This window comes from Lygodium microphyllum, chromosome 19, assembly GCF_053477565.2.
Source record: "Lygodium microphyllum isolate KBCC chromosome 19, Lygodium_microphyllum_v1.1.10, whole genome shotgun sequence".
NCBI lineage: Eukaryota > Viridiplantae > Streptophyta > Polypodiopsida > Schizaeales > Lygodiaceae > Lygodium > Lygodium microphyllum.
In genome coordinates, this window is record NC_141153.1 from 84,132,395 (window position 1) to 84,156,402 (window position 24,008).

Genomic DNA, 24,008 nt, shown 5'->3' on the forward strand with positions numbered 1-24,008 from the left:
CAAAATCATCATCACACTCCACCCCCTTCTCTCTTGAATTGATCCATATGAATGGGCAGCATGAGGAGAGAGGAGAGAGAAAGACTAAAATTCAAAAGTTCATTCCCTTCATCATATTACACATGGTTACTATCAGAGTTCATTCCCTTCATCAGATTACACATGGTTACTATCAAAATCTTACCCTCTCTGCATCGATCAGGGATCTCCCCCTCTCTCTCTACATGATTGAGCATCCAAGTGGCACAAAAATCCCCAAAAAATAGGGCACCAATGAAAAAATGCCCTCTCCCTACATCTCAACATGTTTTTTGCATGTTTCCTTCATTTAGTGTTTCATTTCATTTCATTTATAAAATGTTCACCTCAAAAAATCACTTTCACACTTTTGCGAAAGGGTTTTCGGCCTGTTTGGGTTGCAAACAGACTCTGATTTGCGATCTAGACTGAAAGCATGGCTTCGTGATATTGAAATCTATAGAGTTGGGCCCCATCGTGCACTTTTGGGCTACCGAATCATGTAGCTGCTTTATAATACTAAACCTTGCGGGGATTAAATGGGGGGTCAAACAACCTCCAATTGAGGAATCGAGACTTGCATTGGATTCCTAACATCAAAATGTATCTAGGTAAACTCCAGCTTAGCTATCTGCCACGGCTTGTTTTTTCATTAAAATCGGCTATTTAACGCCTCTTGGCCATGTTTCCGCTTCAAAACCGGCCCAAAAAACTTTCAAATTGGCTCAAAACCGCTTCTAAGATTGCCCTTCCTTACTTCAAAGGGAGATCCCATATGTCTTAGTATAATATACCACCATAACACAAACATAACAACAACCCCTTTGGCTCAATGCCGTGGCCCCATTGCAACTCTCGTGCACCGAGAGAATTGCCCCTCGATGCAATGCTCTAACATAAATAATATACAAACATACTCCACTCTTTGATATTGAACGATCCATGAGACTTCAATATTTCCTCACCAAGCACTTTTCCCAAGAAACGATCATTTAGCCTACAGTAAGGGTATCCTTACACACTCCACTTTGGTCATTTATTAGGCAACTAAGTGCTATGCATCCAAGTTTTATACCATGTGGCATGCAAAATGCGAAAGTGTTTGACCATTGTGCAAAAGCATTTTATGATTAGAAATCAGTCACATGGTGTGCAAAAGAATCCTTTAATGATTTTTAGCCTGGAGTTATTGCGGTGTTGCTAGAGACTAGCACCGAGTTTCCTCGTGCTACTAGTCTCCTTCAACTTAAATTATTATTGGCCTATACGCTATGCATAAACCAAATGAATAAAAATTTGATGTATTTCTAGCAACCTCTCACTTTTACAATCCCTCTTCCACTTAACCGTTTAGGTTTTGCTACATTGCATAGGTATGGGGTTCATTTTATGCCATTTTTCATGTAGAAAGTGATAAAAAACACACTAAAACATAGAAATAAGGATGACTCGAGGCTTAATCCTCATGCCTTAGCCTTGTTACACATCCACAAATATGGATGGTTTTTTTCCTTATTTATTTATCAAGAAAAACTTAAAATTTTCCATTTTTCTCTATTTATCTCTTCAAAAATTCTAAAAAATCAAAATGGTGAGCTCTCACTGATCAAAAGCACTTAGTTCCATTTTTATTCCATGGGAACTCAAAACACTCACTAAAACCCCCAAGTCTCATGATTTCTTCAAAAATTACACTTTGCGAGTTTTACGTGTTTTGAGGAAATTTTATTATATCATGAAAAGTTTTTATTTTTTCCTTTTATTTTAGAGATAATTCAGCATATGCAACCAACATCAATCATCATCAATCATTTTCTTCAATTATCTTTCATTAAACAAAAAAATGAACACTTACTTATACAAACTCGTATCCCGAGCTTGAGAGGCCAATGATGCTTCTATTGACGTGCTCTTTAGCCTCGATCTATATCCTCTACCACTCCATCAACATCGTTTGCTTCACAATCTTCATCACACCCCACCCCCTTCTCTTGAATTGATCCATATGAATGGGCAGCATGAGGAGAGAGGAGAGAGAGGAGAGAGAAAGACTAAAAATCAGAAGTTCGTTCCTTTCATCATATTACACATGGTTACTATCAAAATCTTGCCCTCTCTACATAGATCAGGGATCTCCCCCTCTCTCTCTACATGATTGAGCATCCAAGAGCCACAAAAATCCCAAAACATTGGAGTGCCAATCAAAAAACGCCCCCTCTCTCCATCTCGACATGTTTTTTTTACATGTTTCTTCATTTAGAGTTTCATTTCATTTCATTTATAAAATGTCCACTTCAAAAAACCACTCTCACACTTTTACGGAAGTGTTTTCGGCATGTTTGGGGTTGCAAATGGACTCCAATTCGCCATCTAGATTGGATGGCTGGCTTGGTGACATCGAAATCTATAGAGTTGGTGGGCCCCATCATACACTTTTGGGCTATCGGATCCTGTAGGTGCTTTATAATGCCAAACCTTGCGAGGATTCAATGGGAGGTCAAACGGCCTTCGATTGACAAAGCGAGACTTGCGTTGGATTCCTAACGTCCAAATGTATCTAGAAAAACTCTAGCTCTGCCATCTGCCACCGTTTGATTTTTTTCATTAAAATCAGATCTTTAATACCTGTTGGCCCCATTGCAACTCTCATGTACCAAGAGGATTGGCCCCTCGATGCGCTGCTCTAACATAAAGAAGATACAAACATACTCCACTCTTTGATATTGAACGAAATAGGAGACTTGAATATTTCTTTACCAAGCACTTTCCCTAAGAAACGATCGTCTAGTCTATAGTAAGAGTATCCTTAAACACTCCACGTTGGTCATTAATTACACAACCAAGTGCTATGCATCCAGGTTTTACACCATGTGGCATGAAAAATGCAGAAGTGTATGACCATTGTGCGAAAGCATTTTATGATTAGAAATCAACCACGTGGTGTGCAAAACAATCCTTTAATGATTTTTAGCGTGGCGTTGCTAGAGACTAGCACATAATTTCCTCGTACTACTACTCTTCTTAAACTTAAATTATTATCGGCCTATATACTATGCATAAACCAAATGAATCAGAATTTGATGTATTTCTAGCAACCTCTCACTTTTACAATCCATCTTCCGCCTAACCGTTTAGGTTTTACAACATTGCATAGGTGTAGGCTTCATTTTTATGTCATTTTTCATGTAGAAAGCGATAAAAAGTGCACTAAAACATAGAAACAAGGAAGAGCTAAGGCTTAATCCTCATGCCTCAACCTTGTCACACATCCACAAACATAGATCATATTTTTTCTTATTTATTTATCGTTAAAAAACCTAAAATTTTTCATTTTTTTCTCTATTTATTCCTTCAAAAATTATAAAAAAAATCAAAATTGTGAGCTCTCAGCTGATCAAACACACTTCGCCCCGTTTTTATTCCATGATAACTCAAAACACTCACTAAAATCCCCAATTTCCATGATTTCTTCAAAAATTACACTTTGCGGGTTTTACGTGTTTTGAGGAAAAATTATTATATCATCAAAATTTCTAGTTTTTTCCTTTCATTTTAGAGGTAATTCAACATATGCAATCAAGATAAATCATCATCAATCATTTCTTTCAATTATATTTCATCAAACAAAGAAAAAGAACACTTATAGAAACCCGTGTGTTCAAGGCACGTATCCCGAGATTGAGAGGCCAGTGATGCTTCCCTCTTGCCTCTGACCTGCTCTTCAGCCTCCGCCTATGTCTTCTATCGCTCTATTAACATCGTTTGCTTCAAAATCGTCATCACATCCCACCCCCTTCTCTCTTAAATCGATCCATATGAATGGGTAGCATGAGGAGAGGAGACAGAAATACTAAAAATTAGAAGTTCATTCCCTTCATCATAATACACATGGTTGCTATCAAAATCTTGCCCTCTCTACATAGATCAAGGATCTCCCCCTCTCTCTCATCCAAGAGGCACAAAAAACCCCAAAAAATGGGGCGCCAATCAAAAAACGCCCCCTCCCTGCATCTCGACATGTTTTTTGCATGTTTCCTTCATTTAGAGTTTCATTTCATTTCATTTATAAAATGTCCACTTCAAAAAACCACTTTCACACTTCTGCGAAAGGGTTTTCAATCTGTTTGGGGTTGCAAACGAACTCCGATTCGCGATTCAGATTGGATGGTTGGCTTCATGACATCAAAATCTACAAAGCTGAGCTCGGTCGTACACTTTCCAATTCCCAAATCTAGTAGTGGCTTTATAATGCCAAACCTTGCGGGGATTAAATGGGGGGCAAAGGACCTTCGATTGTGATGAACTGAGACTTGTGTTGAATTCCTAACGTTGAAATATATCTAGGAAAACTCCAGTCGAGCCATCTACCACTGTTTTTTTTTTCATTAAAATTGGCTCTTTAACGTCTCTTGGCCATGTTTTCCACTTCAAAACCAGTCCGAAATGCTTCCAGATCAGCTCAAGGTATAATACGAATTTCATTCCCTTCATCATATTACATATGGTTATTATCAAAAGCTTGCCCTCTCTACATAGATCAGGGATCTCCCCCTCTCTCTCTACATGATTGAGCATCCAAGAGGCACAGAAATCCCCAAAAAATGGGGCGCCAATCAAAAAACACCCCCTCCTTGCATCTTGATATGTTTTTTGTATGTTTCCTTTATTTAGAGTTTTATTTCATTTCATTTATAAAATGTTCACTTCAAAAAACCACTTTCACACTACCACGGAAGGATTTTTGGCTTGTTTGGGGTTGTAAAAATGGACTCTGATTTGTGATCAAACTAGATGGCTTGCTTCATGACATTAAAATCTACAAAGTTGAGCCCGGTCGTACACTTTTCGGCTCCCGAATCTGATACTGGCTTTATAATGCCAAACCTTGCGGGGATTGTATGGGGGGTCAAAAGACCTTTGATTGTGACAAACCGAGACTTGCGTTGAATTCCTGACGTCGAAATATATCTAGGAAAACTCCAACTCAGCCATCTGCCATCGTTTTTTTTCCCATTAAAATCGGCTCTTTAATGCCTCTTGGCCATGTTTTCGCTTTAAAACTAGCCTAAAACGCTTCTAGATCGGCTCAAAACCGCTTCTATGATTGCCGTTCTTTACTTCCAAAGGGAGATCCCATACCTATTGGTATAATATACCATCATAAGATAAACATAGGGACAACCCCTTCGGCTAAATGCCGTGGGCCCATTGCATCTCTCCTGCAACAAGAGGATTAGCCCCTCAATGCGCTGCTCTAACATAAAGAATATAAAAATATACTCCACTCTTTGATATTGAACAATCCAGGAGACTTCAATACTTCCTCACCAAGCACTTTCACTAAGAAATGATCATCTAGCCTACAGCAAGGGTACCCTTACACTCTCCACGTTGGTCCTTTATTAGGCAATCAAGTGCTATACATCCAAGTTTTATACCATGTGGCATGAAAAATGCACAAGTGTTTGACCATTGTGCGAAAGCATTTTATAATTGAAAATTAGCCATGTGGTGTGCAAAAGAACCCTTTGATGATTTTTAGCCTAGCGTTATTGCGACATTGCTAGAGACTAGCACCGAGTTTCCCTGTGCTACTAGTCTCCTTAAACTTAAATTATTATCGGCCTATATGCTATGCATAAACCAAATGAATAAAAATTTGATGTATTTTTAGCAACCTCTCACTTTTACAATCCCTCTTCTGCCTAGCCGTTTAGGTTTTGCAACATTGCATAGGTGTAAGGTTCATTTTTATGTCATTTTTCATATAGAAAGTGATAAAAAGTCCAGTTAAACATAGAAACAAGGGAGATCTGGGGCTTAATCCTCATGCCTCAACCTTGTCACACATCCACAAACATGGATAATATTTTTTCTTATTTATTAATCACAAAAAACCTAGAATTTTCATTTTATTTTTTTTTTCAAAAATCATGAAAAATTTAGAATTGTGAGCTCTCATTAATAAAAAGCACTCGGCCCCACTTTTATTCCATGGGAACTCAAAACACTCACTAAAATCCCCAATTTCCATGATTTCTTCAAAAATTACACTTTGCAAGTTTTACGTGTTTTGAGAAAAAATTATTATGTCATAAAATTTTTGGTTTTTTCCTTTCATTTTAGAGATAATTCAGCATATGCAACCAAGATCAATCATCATCAATCATTTCCTTCAATTATCTTTCATCAAGCAAAGAAAAAGAACACTTCCTCATAGAAACCTGTGTGTTCAAGGCGTGTATCCCAAGATTGAGAGGTCACTGACACTTCCATGTTGTTGCTGATGCGCCCTCTAGCACGGATCTACATCCTCTACCACTCAATGAGCATTGTTTGCTTCAAAATCATCATCACAGACCACCCCCTTCTCTCTTGAATTGATGCATATGAATGGGCAGCATGAGGAGAGAGGAGAGAGAGGCTAAAAATATGAATTTCATTCCCTTCTTCATATTACACATGGTTACTATCAAAATCTTGCCCTCTTTGCATAGATTAAGGATCTCCCACTCTCTCTCTACAAGATTGAGCATCTAAGAGGCATAGAAATCCCCAAAAAATGGGGCACCAATCAAAAGATGCCGCCTCCCTACATCTCGACATGTTTTTTGCATGTTTCCTTCATTTAGAGTTTCATTTCATTTCATTTATAAAGTGTCCACTTCAAAAACCACTTTCACACTACCGTGGAAGGTCTTTTATCTTGTTTGGGGTTGCAAAAAGGGACTTCGATTCGCAATCCTACTGAACAACTTGCTTTTGTGACATTAAAATCCACAAAGTTGGGCCCCATGGTACACTTTTCGGCTCCTGGATCAAGTAGTTGCTTTATAATGCCAAACCTTGCGGGGACTAAATGGTGGGTCAAATGACGTCTGATCAACAAATGGAGAGTTGCGTTGGATTTCCAACCTCGAAACCTATTTAGGAAAACTCCTGCTCAACATTTGCAACCATTTGATTTTTCATGAAAATCGACTCTTTAACGCCTCTTGGCCATGCTTATACTTTAAAGCCGGCCTGAAACACTTCGAGATCAGCGCAAATGGCTTCTAGGATTTCCCTTCCTTATTCCTCAAAGGGAGATCCCATACGTCTTGGTATAATATACCATCGTAACACAAACATAGGGACAACCCCTCTGGCCGAATGCCGTGGCTCCATTGCAACTCTGCTACATCGATAGGATTGACCTCTCGATGCGTTGCTCTAACATAAAGAACTTAAGAATATACTCCACTCTTTGATTTTGAATGATCCTAGAGACTTCAATATTTCCTCACCAAACACTTTTCCCCGGAAACGATCGTCTAGCCTAGAGTAAGGGTATCCTTACACACTCCATGTTGGTCATTTTTTAGGCAATCAAGTGCTATGCATCCATGTTTTATACCATGTGGCATGCAAAGAGCAGATGTGTATGATCACTGTGAGAAAGAATTTTATGATTAAAAATCAGTCACATGGTATGCAAAACAATCCTTTAATGATTTTTAGCTTGGTGTTATTGCAACGTAGCTAGAGACTAGCTTCGAGTTTCATCGTGCTAATAGTCTCCTTGAACTTAAATTATTATTGGCCTATATGCTATGCATAAACCAAATGAATCAAAATTTGATGTATTTCTAGCAACCTCTCACTTTTACAATCCATCTTCTGCCTAACCGTTTAGGTTTTGCTGCATTGCATAGGTCTAGGGTTCATTTTTATGTCATTTTTCATGTATAGAAAGCAATAAAAAGTGCTCTAAAACATAGAAACAAGGATGAGTTGAGGCTTAATACTCATGCCCCAACCTTGTCACACATCCACAAACATGGATCATATTTTTTCTTATTTATTTATTGTGAAAAACTAAAATTCTTCATTTTTCTCTATTTATCTCTTCAAAATTTATGAGAAAATCAGAATTGTGAGCTCTTTCTAATAAAAAGCACTCAGCCCCATTTTTATTCCATGGGAACTCAAAACACTTACTAAAATATGCAATTTCCATGATTTCTTAAAAACTTGCACTTTGTCGGTTTTACGTTGTCGTATTGCTGCGCATTCGAGGTGTGTAAACCACCCAAAAGTTGTGCATGAGATTTGTTACTTTGTACATACTTAGTTGTTATGTTTGCTCTTTCATTCTATGCCGAAGATGGAGAAGAATAAGGTTTTTGATGGATTGGAAACTCGAGATGCAATCTCATGGGCTACACTTATTTCAAGATATGCCGAATATGGGCTTTGTGAGGAAGTACTAAAATAATTCCAAGAGATGCAAGTTGAAGTATATTGGTGGATATGTTTGCCAAATGTGAGAGCTTGCTTGATGTTTAGCACACCTCAGAATGGTGCAATATAACTAGTAGGAGCATCAAGACAGGTTTGATTATGAGTGTCATTGTATCACAGTGGACTTGGGCAGCTACTATTTTGCAAAGCTCTAATGTTACATAGGAGCACGGTGGCCATGATCATGAGCACACACAGGTGCATGCATATGTGACTACACACGCATCGGAGGAGAAGGAAGAAGCTAAAACTCCTACAAGTTCTAGAATAGATGGTTTAAAATTGAACCAAGAATAATAATATGGGAGTTACAAAGGCTAAAGAGGGGATTTTGAATGGTTAAAGAAGATGTGGATCAGGCTGGAAAAGGAAAAGCTTTTGATCTATTTTTGAAAAGAGGAGCTTTTTGAATCGAGAGAGAGAGGGAAAATAGTGGAAGGAGGAAAGAAAATAGAGAAGGGGAAGAAAAGGAGCGAGGCTAATTGGGGGGGAAAAAAGCAGAACAGAGGAGAGAGAGAGGGACACACGCTTGGAGAAATAAAATGGAGGACTTGAAGAAGATATAGCGGAGGGGCTGCAGAAGCTGGATGAATTGTATGCTGACTTGCAGAAGAAATATCCAAACTCTATTGCTGCTAAGCGGATTCCTCTTGATTTTTAAACTCAGAGAATTACAGATACTATGAAGGCCTACAGAAGGCATTAGGATTGGATTTTGAGGAAGGAAAACTAGATAATATTGAGGGGCTCTGCAGTATGGTGAGGAAGGAGGACAAAGGCCATAGCATCGATGTGGGAATGCAGAAATATCAGAAGAGATGATGGATGCACAAGACTTATCCGTCTTTGATTATTGCTCTTTTGATTCAGTCATCGATAAAGGTACGTTCGATGCTATGAAATGAGCAAGAAATGCAGGAGGATTCCATCGACTTCTCCAACTTGGACACTTACAACTGTGGTGAGCTCTTCTGAAGCGACATCAACGAAAGAACGAGGAGGGCCAGAATGTCGACCTGTACATCCCACGGAAATGCTCCTCAACGAAGAAAGGATTGAAGGGGATCGACGGGAGATGAATGGGAGAGAAGGAAATTTTAATCTTTCAAGCCTCATGGAACATCAAAGGACCGGGCTCCTCCTTTTTTCCGAGTTAATTTTGCTTCTTTGCCACCATCGTTGACAGCAGAAAACTCTATAACTCAAACGTCTCAACTTACCCGTACTTGGAAGTGCAGTAGATGCAATCGCAGGAGCAATAGCAACAGAGCCAGTGGTCATAGATGCTGATGACGATGTGAATCTGACAGAAGAAAGAAAGAAAAAACTCTTTGGCGGATCACAAATCTGGTCTGATTTCCTCACTCTGCGATTCATTTTGGAATTGCAAGCCAAACAATTGTTGATGGTTGGAGAATCTATTAAGACATCTGAAGAAACATATTGGTGAGAACAAAAGAAATCGCGCTAGTTGGGAACATATAAGGATGTTTGAGGAAACAGAAACGGATTGCTGAGAGGCAAAAGAAATCGCGCTGGTTGGGAGTATATAAGGATGTTAGAGGACACAGGTTATCGAAAATTTCTGTAGAGAAAAGAAAACTCGCTGCAGTTTCAGTGGTGCTTTCTGTGAGGAATTGGAATTGCAACCCAAGTTTGAGAATCACACTTGATTAAGCGATTATCGAAGGTCACCTATGAACATTTCATTTCGTCAATTTCTGTAGCAATAGAAATCGGCGGATTGAGTCTCTGGGGAAAAGAAGCAAATGCCCTTTCCTTCATTATGTGAATGAACTTCAGCTACAGCAATCGATGTGATCATTCTTCTTTTGGTGCTAAGTGCTTGTGTGTACCTGTTCACGCCATATTTCACACACATCTGCGTGGAGACAGCAGAGTTTCTTTCCATAACGTTCTTGTTAATCGGGGAGTTAGTATATCATGAGCCTATTGCATATATTGCAGGTTCCTTTCTCATGTTTGGTTTAGGTGTCTGTGGCTGGTTCTACAAGTGCAAGAAGGCTAGGGAGTTTGACATCTAATTGGAGTCTGAGTAATGCATAAAGTCAGCCTCACCAATGGGACAAAATCTTCTATGGACAGGTGGTGTGGAGCTTGGACAGATTGTCGCTCTCTTCTAAGGATCTGGACATGCATATTGAAGAACATTCCATACATAGAGATGTCTAAAACAAAACTGCTTATATGAAGAAAAATCCAGACATAGAAGTGACTAAAACAAAGCTACCTGATGACAGGCTGAAGCCTCAGCAGAGAAATTACTTTTTACTTTCTCAAGAAGAAGAAGTATGCTTAAAATATATTTACACAGATGGATAGGAATCCTGAAATTGAAAAACCTCTTGTTACAGCTTCTATATCAAAATTCTGTGTATTAATTTTTTTGATACTGCCTTGTATCAATTTTGTGCTTATCAAGAAAGCTTTAAATCCATTTTATTATTATCCTTTCAAGGCGTTACCTACGCAAACCAGAGGCTGTTTGGGTTTCTTCTTCTTGTATCTTGTATTTATTATTGGCTGAAATAAAACAGAATCTTGGCATCATTTTCTCGTCTTGCTTATTCACATGCTGGATCTTCTATCCTGAAATTATTCAAAGTCCTCTGTGGTCGCGACTTTGCTTTCAGAATCCTTCGACATCTTTGGTGAACCCGACGTGAAAGCGTCGCAGAAATTTCAGGATGGGAGACACTTCAGCCTCTATTTCAGCTTCTTCTACAATTCCAGCTACCTCTACTTCAGCTCCATCTATGACTGCTGCGTCAAGTACTTCAACGGAGGATCTAAAACAGATTTTGCAGAATATGTCCATGTATATGCAGCTCCAAAATCAGCAAACACAAATGTATATGCAGCAGCAACAACAATTGCATCAACAACAGTTGTCTCAGCAAAGGCAACTCTACTCGGAGCAGGAGAATGCAAACAGCGCGACTAAGGCTATTGAAGCAGTTGAGAGTGAGAAGAAGCTATTTGATGGGCGTAATGTTTCAGCATATTTGAAGACATATGAGATCAAGATGGGATTTTTTGGAGTTCCTGCTGGACTTATGAGTAAGTACTTCCTTCGTCTTGTCACACCTGCTTTGAGGACAAAGGTGACTGATTTATTTATTCAAAATACACATTGGCAAGATTTTAAGAAGGCTCTTAAAGAAGAATATTTCCTTGAGGACTTTGGTATGGCTACTCGACGGTCATTCCGAGAGTGGGTCTACATGCCAAACAAAGGTCTTGCTGCTTCGGAGTTGATTCGAGAATTCGAAGAGAGGTATAGTCAGCTTGATGCTATTGAACAAAGAGCTTTGGATGTTGAAAAAGTTGAGCTTTTCTTGCAAGCTGCAGATCCTGCTCTTCAAGAAGAATTGGGTGAGCTTCTTGAAGATCGCACGAAGCCTATGGGTCTTAAAACTGATTGGCAGGATGCTCAGGATGCAGTCTCGACATTGACTAAGAGGAGGATATGGAAGACTCGCCTACAGAATGGTTCCATGACACCTATACCATCATCTGCTCCTATGCCTACTTCTATCCCTATTATTTCTTCTCCTCCTCAGCCAGTTTCTTGGCCTATGCCAGTGCCTACTGTGCCTACTGTTTCTACTCCACCTATTCCTCTTGTTCCACGACCGATGCCTACACCTTCTGCTCCAAAACCATCCGCTCCATCGGTGCCTACTTCTCTTGATGACATAATCAAAGGTATCACAGATTTGACACGAGTCAGTCAAAGCGGAGTTGGTGGGTAAGTTGAAGGAGCAGTTTGCTTCAACTGCGCCTGCTACTTCTTCTAGTGCTCCTATTGCACCTAGGAGTGCTCCTAGTGCACCTAGGAGAGATCGGAGATGTATTTGGTGTGATAGTACGGAGCATCAGCATTGCAGGGATTGTGACTTTTTCCAGGATGCAAGGAGGCAGAATTTGGTATATTGGGGGCAAGATGGTAAGATTTGGTTGACTGAGACAGGAGTTCCACTTGCTACCAACTTTGGTAAAGGTGGAATGAAGAAGTTAGTGGAGGACATGGCTGCGCGTACTTCTTATGTGACGGCTAGAGGTGATGCTTCTGCATATGGAGTACAGATTGAGAAGGGATCGGAGACTCAGTCCGCACTATGGACTTATGCTATGGAGACTGCAAACAAGGGGAAAATTCAGCAAACTGTTTTGACTAGTGCAGGCTCTAGCATCAGATCAGAGACAGGTTGGGACTCGCCTGTAGACAGGTATTCTATTTATGCTTATTTGGCTAAATCTCATGATGCAGATGTATTTGTTGAGGAGAAGCGTAAGAGGGATGAAGACAATCCAAGTGCAGCTAAGAAGACTAGAGGGGGTGAGTTTGTTACTCCACCTACTGCAGGACCGTCTTCACGATCAGGGCCAGATCGACAGATGGAGGATGCTCAAAAGAGAGAAAAGAGGCAAGAGCCTAGAGAGAGAAAGCAGCCAGGATTCAGATTGATGTCCGATATTGAGACATCTACAAACATGAAGAAAATCTTTAATGATAAGATACTTGGCAGTGAGGTGACTTTCACTATTTCCGAGATTTTGGGCATCTCAAAAAGAGAGTTTCAGGATCAGTTTCAGGAGGTCCTGAAGAGGAAAAGACATGCATTGTCAACCACTGATGCACAGGGAGTTTTGATTGGAGAGTTGGATGAGGATGATGATGAGGTTATGGTTGATAATGATTCTGTTTTGCCACAGGTAGAGAAGAGGGTTCAGCCTATGCATTATGCTGAAATTGATGAGCCTGTTTTGATACCGCGCAGTCACTTTTCGCGGAGCCATTGGGCTAGGGCAACTACAGAGACGATGGTAAAGGTTGGAGAGAAATAGGTGCCTTATGTTGCATTGGTTGATCATGGTTCAGAGATTAATCTCATTGTTCGTGGAGTTTATGAGAGTAACAGATGGCCTATGGATGTAGAGCATGGGTGGCGTATGAGAGCCGCCAATAACACTGCAGGTGATTTATATGCTGCTTGCCCTAGTGTCAGGGTTTCTATTGGTGATGTAGAGGAGGATTTTCATTTCTTTGTGCAGGATTCATGCTCGTATCCCATAATTCTTGGACAGCCATTCATTACAGAGATGCGCATGGAGACAAAGGTCATGGATGATGGATCTGCTTATGCACGGATTCGCAGTAAAGATGGTATGAGAGCAGTTCAGTTTATGACTGTATGTGTGAATCATATTAGAAACAGGGATACTCTCAGAGATGCACCCTTACCCACTGTGAGGGATTCGGGTTTTCATTAGGTACTGCCGTTTCGCGAGACGACGGTGGTACAGAGGAGAGGAGATTGGAGTTCTCGCCTCCTGGCAGCAGTAGTGTTTTCTCCTCCGGTTATGTTGAGATTTCATCAAACAGTTCAATGAGTTATCAGAAGACTTCTAGGTTGCCTAGAGCTGCCAGGCAGTATATATGCAGAAAGGAGAAAAATTTGAAAAATGCAGGAATTTTGGAGGATGATGAGCACATAGATGGTATGTATGACAGTGTGATTTGTGCAGATACGATGACAGAGATGAGAGATATGCTGAAAACTGATATGCTGAATTGTCATGGTAATGTATTAGTGCAGTCCCTGGACATGTTTCATGAAATTGCAGATTTTATGTCACAGATTGAGTCAGAGGCTGAGGAAACTCAGCAAAGAGTATTGAGTGCTGAAGAAATTCAGCAAACAGAGTTTCCAGCTGGTTATGATCAGCTTTCAGAGAGACAGAGGGCTGAAAATTTTCAGCCAACAGAGTTTACTGCTGAAATATTTCAGCATTCAGAGTTTGGGGCTGTTCCTATGTAGTCCATAGAGCAGAGGGCTGAGAATATTCAGCCATTGGAGTGCAGAATTGCTGATTTACAGCAAGGTTTATGTAATGCAGAAGAACATAATGAAGCCAGGGTTGACACGAAATACAAGACTGTGGATAAGAAGGTGGATTTTATAGGCAAGATTATGGAGTATTGTTCTACCACTTCAGAGATACAGAGATTCATTGGAGCTTGTGTGTTTTATATGATTTGGATACCTCATTTTGCACACATAGCAGATTGTTTTTATCAGCTGTTTCGAAAGGGGCAGAAACTATTTTGGGATGAGAGCCACACTAGAACCATGCGGAAAATGAGGAAGTTATTGCAGATTTTTTGGAAGATGATGAAAAGATGGTTTGGGCCGTACATAGTCAGACATGTCTTTGATAATGCAACATATGAGCTGACAGAATTGGATGGGACAGTGCTTAGAGTGCCAATTGCTAGAAAAAGAATCAAGATTTTCAAGAAAAGAGATGATGAGGATTATGCATTGGAAGAATTTTCGAGAGAAGAGCAACGTCAAGAAACTCCAATGGAAGGGACAGATGATATAGCTGGATATCTTGTTGATCTACCGGAAATGCATAACGAAGAGATTGATTTGTTTGTGGATCTTGATGATAATGATCATGGGTAGTTGGCCCATCCGGAGGATGCGCAGGATTAGAGGGGGTGGATGTCGTATTGCTGCGCATTCGAGGTGTGTAAACCACCCAAAAGTTGTGCATGAGATTTGTTACTTTGTACATACTTAGTTGTTATGTTTGCTCTTTCATTGTATGCCGAAGATGGAGAAGAATAAGGTTTTTGATGGATTGGAAACTCGAGATGCAATCTCATGGGCTACACTTATTTCAAGATATGCCGAATATGGGCTTTGTGAGGAAGTACTAAAATAATTCCAAGAGATGCAAGTTGAAGTATATTGGTGGATATGTTTGCCAAATGTGAGAGCTTGCTTGATGTTTAGCACACCTCAGAATGGTGCAATATAACTAGTAGGAGCATCAAGACAGGTTTGATTATGAGTGTCATTGTATCACAGTGGACTTGGGCAGCTATTATTTTGCAAAGCTCTAATGTTACGTAGGAGCACGGTGGCCATGATCATGAGCACACACAGGTGCATGCATATGTGACTACACACGCATCGGAGGAGAAGGAAGAAGCTAAAACTCCTACAAGTTCTAGAATAGATGGTTTAAAATTGAACCAAGAATAATAATATGGGAGTTACAAAGGCTAAAGAGGGGATTTTGAATGGTTAAAGAAGATGTGGATCAGGCTGGAAAAGGAAAAGCTTTTGATCTATTTTTGAAAAGAGGAGCTTTTTGAATCGAGAGAGAGAGGGAAAATAGTGGAAGGAGGAAAGAAAATAGAGAAGGGGAAGAAAAGGAGCGAGGCTAATTGGGGGGGAAAAAAGCAGAACAGAGGAGAGAGAGAGGGACACACGCTTGGAGAAATAAAATGGAGGACTTGAAGAAGATATAGCGGAGGGGCTGCAGAAGCTGGATGAATTGTATGCTGACTTGCAGAAGAAATATCCAAACTCTGTTGCTGCTAAGCGGATTCCTCTTGATTTTTAAACTCAGAGAATTATAGATACTATGAAGGCCTACAGAAGGCATTGGGATTGGATTTTGAGGAAGGAAAACTAGATAATATTGAGGGGCTCTGCAGTATGGTGAGGAAGGAGGACAAAGGCCATAGCATCGATGTGGGAATGCAGAAATATCAGAAGAGATGATGGATGCACAAGACTTATCCGTCTTTGATTATTGCTCTTTTGATTCAGTCATCGATAAAGGTACGTTCGATGCTATGAAATGAGCAAGAAATGCAGGAGGATTCCATCGACTTCTCCAACTTGGACACTTACAACTGTGGTGAGCTCTTCTGAAGCGACATCAACGAAAGAACGAGGAGGGCCAGAATGTCGACCTGTACATCCCACGGAAATGCTCCTCAACGAAGAAAGGATTGAAGGGGATCGACGGGAGATGAATGGGAGAGAAGGAAATTTTAATCTTTCAAGCCTCATGGAACATCAAAGGACCGGGCTCCTCCTTTTTTCCGAGTTAATTTTGCTTCTTTGCCACCATCGTTGACAGCAGAAAACTCTATAACTCAAACGTCTCAACTTACCCGTACTTGGAAGTGCAATAGATGCAATCGCAGGAGCAATAGCAACAGAGCCAGTGGTCATAGATGCTGATGACGATGTGAATCTGACAGAAGAAAGAAAGAAAAAACTCTTTGGCGGATCACAAATCTGGTCTGATTTCCTCACTCTGCGATTCATTTTGGAATTGCAAGCTAAACAATTGTTGATGGTTGGAGAATCTATTAAGACATCTGAAGAAACATATTGGTGAGAACAAAAGAAATCGCGCTGGTTGGGAACATATAAGGATGTTTGAGGAAACAGAAACGGATTGCTGAGAGGCAAAAGAAATCGCGCTGGTTGGGAGTATATAAGGATGTTAGAGGACACAGGTTATCGAAAATTTCTGTAGGGAAAAGAAAACTCGCTGCAGTTTCAGTGGTGCTTTCTGTGAGGAATTGGAATCGCAACCCAAGTTTGAGAATCACACTTGATTAAGCGATTATCGAAGGTCACCTATGAACATTTCATTTCGTCAATTTCTGTAGCAATAGAAATCGGCGGATTGAGTCTCTGGGGAAAAGAAGCAAATGCCCTTTCCTTCATTATGTGAATGAACTTCAGCTACAGCAGTCGATGTGATCATTCTTCTTTTGGTGCTAAGTGCTTGTGTGTACCTGTTCACGCCATATTTCACACACATCTGCGTGGAGACAGCAGAGTTTCTTTCCATAACGTTCTTGTTAATCGGGGAGTTAGTATATCATGAGCCTATTGCATATATTGCAGGTTCCTTTCTCATGTTTGGTTTAGGTGTCTGTGGCTGGTTCTACAAGTGCAAGAAGGCTAGGGAGTTTGACATCTAATTGGAGTCTGAGTAATGCATAAAGTCAGCCTCACCAATGGGACAAAATCTTCTATGGACAGGTGGTGTGGAGCTTGGACAGATTGTCGCTCTCTTCTAAGGATCTGGACATGCATATTGAAGAACATTCCATACATAGAGATGTCTAAAACAAAACTGCTTATATGAAGAAAAATCCAGACATAGAAGTGACTAAAACAAAGCTACCTGATGACAGGCTGAAGCCTCAGCAGAGAAATTACTTTTTACTTTCTCAAGAAGAAGAAGTATGCTTAAAATATATTTACACAGATGGATAGGAATCCTGAAATTGAAAAACCTCTTGTTACAGCTTCTATATCAAAATTTTGTGTATTAATTTTTTTGATACTGCCTTGTATCAATTTTGTGCTTATCAAGAAAGCTTTAAATCCATTTTATTATTATCCTTTCAAGGCGTTACCTACGCAAACCAGAGGCTGTTTGGGTTTCTTCTTCTTGTATCTTGTATTTATTATTGGCTGAAATAAAACAGAATCTTGGCATCATTTTCTCGTCTTGCTTATTCACATGCTGGATCTTCTATCCTGAAATTATTCAAAGTCCTCTGTGGTCGCGACTTTGCTTTCAGAATCCTTCGACAACGTGTTTTGAGGAAAAATTATTATGTCATTAAATTTTTTGGTTTTTCCCTTTCATTTTAGAGATAATTCAGCATATGCAACCAACATCAATCATCATCAATCATTTTCTTGAAATATCTTTCAGTAAACAAAGAAAAAGAACACTTACTCATTGAAACCTGCATGTTCAAGTCATGTATCCTAAGATTGAGAGGCCGCTAACGATTCCCTCTTGCCAGTGGCGTGCTCTCTAGTACCGATCTACGTCCTCTACCGCTCTATCAGCATCATTTGCTTCGAAATTGTCATCACACCCCACCCCCTTCTCTCTTGAATTGATCCATATGAATGGGCAGCATGAGGAGAGAGGAGAGAGAAAGACTAAAAATACGAATTTCATTCCCTTCATCATATTGCATATGGTTATTATCAAAATCTTGCCCTCTCTGCATAGATCAATGATCTCCCCCTCTCTCTCTACATGATTGAGCATCCAAGAGGCACAGAAATCCCCAAAAAATGGGGCGCCAATCAAAAAACACCCCTTCCCTGCATCTCGATATGTTTTTTGCTTGTTTTCTTTATTTAGAGTTTTATTTCATTTCATTTATAAAATGTTCACTTCAAAAAACCACGTTCACACTGCCACGGAAGGGTTTTTGGCTTGTTTGGGGTTGCAAAAACGGACTCCGAATCGCGATCAGACTAGACAGCTTGCTTCATTATATCAAAATCTACAAAGTTGAGCCCTGTCATACACTTTTCGACTCCTGAATTTGGTAGTCGCTTTATAATGCCAAACCTTGCGGGGATTAAATGGGAGGTCAAACGACCTCTGATCGACAAACCAAGACATGCGTTGGATTCCTCACCTCGAAATGTATGTAGGAAAACTCTAGCTCAGCCATCTACCACGGTTTGATTTTTCATTAAAATCGGCTTTTTAACGCCTCTTAGCCATGTTTCCGCTTCAAAACCGGCTTGAAACACTTCTAGATTGGCTCAAAACCACTTCTATGATTTCTCTCCAGACTTCCAAAGGGAGATCCCATATGTCTTGGTATAATATACCACCATAACACAAACATAGGGATAACCCCTTCGACTAAATGCCGTGGGCCCATTGCAGCTCTCCTGCACCGAGAGGATTGGCCCCTCGATGCACTGCTCTAACATAAAGAATATATGAACATACTCCACTCTTTAATATTGAACGATCCAGGAGACTTCAATATTTCCTCATGATGCCAGGAGACATATGCCACGGTGGATTCCGTGAGGTTTTATGGTGGATTCCGTAAACTTTGATGACCGGGGCTCATACACAAAGTGGATTCTTTGTGCGAGAAGTTGATGGGGATGCCTGTCCTTTTCGGGCGTTTCATTAATTTAGTGTGTACATGGGTGATTCCATAGCGGGTGATTCCGTAAAATGCATATTAAATTAATAAACGTTTATGAGTTTAGAGTGCGCACTCGTAATAGATTAAGGTTAGGATTTATTTCTAACCAGTTGATTTATTTATGTAGCTGAAGATTGCTAGGTATTCACTTCGGTTTAATTGTATTATTTTACTAACGATTGTGAATGCTTCAGTTGATGTGTAGAGATAGCAGCAGTGGCGGAGGAAAGCATTGGACGATAGCGAGTATTCGATCTATGGATTATATTTTGATAGGCGCCACGCCTATATTTTGTCATGCCTATTTATTGAGGCATCGATTATTTATTATTATTTTGTATGCGCATGGGCGCACGGTTATGTTATTTCTATTTGGACATTGTATTGGGCGTGCCAGACTCTTTGGGCACCGTCCATTAGCTTTATTCCTATTTTTGTGTAAAAGCAAAACTCAAAAGCTAAAAGCTTGTTATATTTTTGTAAATTGGGCTATTATTGAGCATGAAGATGAAATATACATAAAAGACATGCTTTGTGAAGCGCTCACACAATGCATGGGGGGAGATTGCACCTAATTGGTCTCTTGCTCTTGTCGTTCATGCTTTTTACCTTGTAACTTGTGCAAAAAGTAGAGTTCATTGTTCTTGGGGACCTTCCGGCATTCACTACGCGAGCATACAACGTCCGATCTGCGCACCACCTCATGAAGCACTTTCACTAAGAAATGATCATCTAGCCTATAGCAAGGGTACCCTTACACTCTCCATGTTGGTCATTTATTAGGCAGTCAAGCGCTATACATCGAGGTTTTATACCATGTGACATGCAAATGTAGAAGTGTTTGACCATTGTGCGAAAGCATTTTATGATTAGAAATGAGTCATGTGGTGTGCAAAAGAATCCTTTAATGATTTTTATCCTGGCGTTATTGCGGCATTGCTAGAGACTAGCACTGAGTTTCCTCATGCTACTATTCTCCTTAAACTTAAATTATTATCGGCCTATATGCTATGCAAAAACAAGATGAATCAGAATTTGATGTATTTCTAGCAACCTCTCACTTTTACAATCCCTCTTCTGTCTAGTCGTTAAGGTTTTGCAACATTGCATAGGTGTAGGGTTCATTTTTATGTCATTTTTCATGTAGAAAGTGATAAAAATTCCACTAAAACATAGAAACAAGGAAGAGCTGAGGCTTAATCCTCATGCCTAAACCTTGTCACTTATCGACAAATATGAAACATATTTTTTCTTATTTATTTATCACAAAAAATCTAAAATTTTATTTTTCTCTATTTATTTTTTCAAAAACTATGAAAAAATTAGAATTGTGAGCTCTCATTAATCAAAAGCACTCGGCCCCATTTTGTTTCCATGGGAACTCAAAACACTCATTGAAATCCCCAATTTCCATGATTTCTTCAAAAATTACACTTTGTGGGTTTTACGTGTTTTGAGAAAAAATTATTATGTCATAAATTTTTTTGGTTTTTTCCTTTCATTTTAGAGATAATTTAGCATATGCAACCAAGATCAATCATCATCAATCATTTCCTTCAATTATCTTTCATCAAACAAAGAAAAAGAACACTTCCTCATAGAAACCTGTGTGTTCAAGGCGTGTATCCCGAGATTGAGAGGTCATTGATGCTTCCATGTTGCCACTGATGCGCTCTCTAGCATGGATCTACGTCCTCTACCACTCGATAAGCATTGTTTGCTTCGAAATAGTCATCACACACCACCCGCTTCTCTCTTGAATTGATGCATATGAATGGGTAGCATGAGGAGAGAGGAGAGAGAAAGACTAAAAATATGAATTTCATTCCCTTTTTCATATTACACATGGTTACTATCAAAATCTTGCCCTCTCTACATAGATCAGGGATCTCCCACTCTCTCTCTAGAAAATTGAGCATCCAAGAGGCACAGAAATCCCCAAAAAATGGGGCGCCAATAAAAAAATGTCCCCTCCCTAAATGCCGTGGCCCCATTGCAGCTCTCCTACACCGAGAGGATTGTCCCCTCCATGCACTACTCTAACATAAAGAATATATAAACATACTCCACTCTTTGATATTGAACGATCTAGGAGACTTGAATATTTTCTCACCAAGCACTTTCTCCAAGAGACGATCGTCTAGCCTACAGTGAGGGTATCCTTACACATTCCACATTGGTCATTTATTAGGCAATCAAGTGATATGCATCCAAGTTTTATACCATGCAAAATGCAAAATGCAAAAGTGTATGACCATTGTGAAAAAGAATTTAATGATAAGAAATCACTCATGTAGTATGCAAAACAATCCTTTAATGATTTTCAGTTTGCGCGTTATTATAGCGTTGCCAGAGAGTAGCACTGAGTTTCCTTGTGCTACTAGTCTCCTTAAACTTAAATTTTTATCAGCCTATATGCTATGCATAAAACAAATGAGTTAGAATTTGATATATTTGAAACAACCTCTATCTTTTACAATCTCTCTTCTGCCTAACCATTTAGATTTTGCTACGTTGCATAGGTGTAGGGTTCATTTTTATGCCATTTTTCATGTAGAAAGAGATAAAATCCCACTAAAACATACAAACAAGGATGAGATGATGCTTAATCCTCATGCCCCAACCTTGTGACACATCTACAAACATGGGTAATATTTTTTCTTATTTATTTATCATAAAAAATCTAAAATTTTAAATTTTTATCTATTTATTTTTTAAAAAATTACGAAAAAAATCAAAATTGTGAGTTCTTTTTCATGAATAGCACTTAGCTTCATTTTTATTCAATGGGAACTCAAAACACTCACTAAAACCCCCAATTTTCATGATTTTTTCAAAAAACACACTTTGCGGGTTTACGTGTTTTGAGGAAAAATTATTATGTCATCAAATTTTTTGGTTTTTTGCTTTCATTTCAAAGATAATTCAGCATATGCAACCGAGATCAATCATCATCAATCATTTCCTTCAATAATCTTTCATCAAACAAAGAAAAAGAACACTTATAGAAACCCATGTGTTCAAGGCACGTATCTCGAGATTGAGAGGCTGCTGACACTTCCCTCTTTCCGCTTACACTCTCTATAGTCCTGATCTACATCCTCTACTGCTCTATCACCATCATTTGCTTCAAAATCATCATCACACCCCACCCCCTTCTCTCTTGAATTGATCCATATATATGGGCAACATGAGGAGAGAGGAGAGAGAAAGGCTAAAAATTAGAATTTCATTCCCTTCATCATATTACACATGGTTACTATCAAAATTTTGACGTCTGCATATATTAGGGATCTCCCCCTCTCTCTCTACATGATTGAGCATCCAAGAGGCACAAAAATCCCCAAAAAATGGAGGGCCAATGAAGAAACGCCCCCTCCTTGCATCTCAACATGTTTTCTGTATGTTTCCTTCATTTAGAGTTTCATTTGAATTCATTTATAAAATGTTAACTTCAACAAACCACTTTTACACTTCTACGGAAGGGTTTTCGGCTTGTTTGGGGTTGCAAACGGATTTCGATTCGGGATCCAGACTAGATGGCTGGCTTTGTGACATTGAAATCTATAGAGTAAGGCCCCATCCTACACTTTGGGGCTACCGGATCCTGTAAGTGCTTTATAATACCAAACCTTTGTGGGGATTAAATGGGGGGTCAAACGACCTCGGATTGATGAACTAAGCCTTGCATTGGATTCCTGATGTTGAAACGTATTTAGGAAAAGTCGCTGTTTGTTTTTTCATTAAAATTGGCTCTTTAACGCCTCTTGGCCATGTTTCCGCTTCAAAACTGTCTCGAAACACTTCCAGATCAGTTCAAAAGTGCTTCTAGGATTTCCCTTCCTTACTTCTAGAGGGAGATCCCATATGTCTTGGTATAATATACCACCGTAACACAAACATAGGGACAACCCCTTCAATTGAATGTCATGGCCCCATTGCAGCTTTCCTCCACCAAGAGGATTGGCCCCTCGATGCGCTGTTCTAACATAAAGAACATACAAATATACTGCACTCTTTGATTTTGAACGATCCAAAAGACTTCAATATTTCCTCACCAAGCACTTTTCCCAAGAAACGATCGTCTAGCCTACATCAACGGTATCCTTACACACTCCACGTTGGTCATTTATTATTAGGCAATCAAGTGCTATGCATCCACGTTTTATACCGTGTGGCATGCAAAACGCAGAAGGGTATGACCATTGTGCAAAAGCATTTTATGATTAGAAGTGAGCCAGCCACACGTGGTGTGCAAACCAAATCCTTTAATGATTTTCAACCTCCTAGGCATTATTGTGGCGTTGCTAGAGACAAGCATCGAGTTTCCTCATGCTACTAGTCTCCTTAAACTTAAATTATTATCCGACTATATGCTATGCATAAAACAAACGAATTAGAATTTGATGTATTTCCATCAAGCTCTCACTTTTACAATCCCTCTTCCCCCCTAACCCTTAAGGTTTTGCAACATTGCATAGGTGTAGGGTTCATTTTTATGTCATTTTTCATGTAGAAAACAATAAAAGCGCACTAAAACATAGAGATAAGGATGAGTAGAGGCTTAATCCTCATTCCTCAACCTTGTCTCACATCTATATGTATTTATTTATTTCTCATGAAAAACCTAAAATTTTCCATTTTTCTCTACTTATTTCTTCAAAAATTATGAAAAAAATAAAATTTTGAGCTCTCACCGATCGAAAGCACCGAGGCCCATTTTTATTCCATGGGAACTCAAAACACTCACTAAAAACCCCAATTTCCATGTTTTTTTGAAAATTGCACTTTGTGGGTTTTACGTGTTTTGAGGAAAAAATATTATGTCATCAAATTTTTTAGTTTTTTCCTTTCATTTTAGAGATAATTCAGC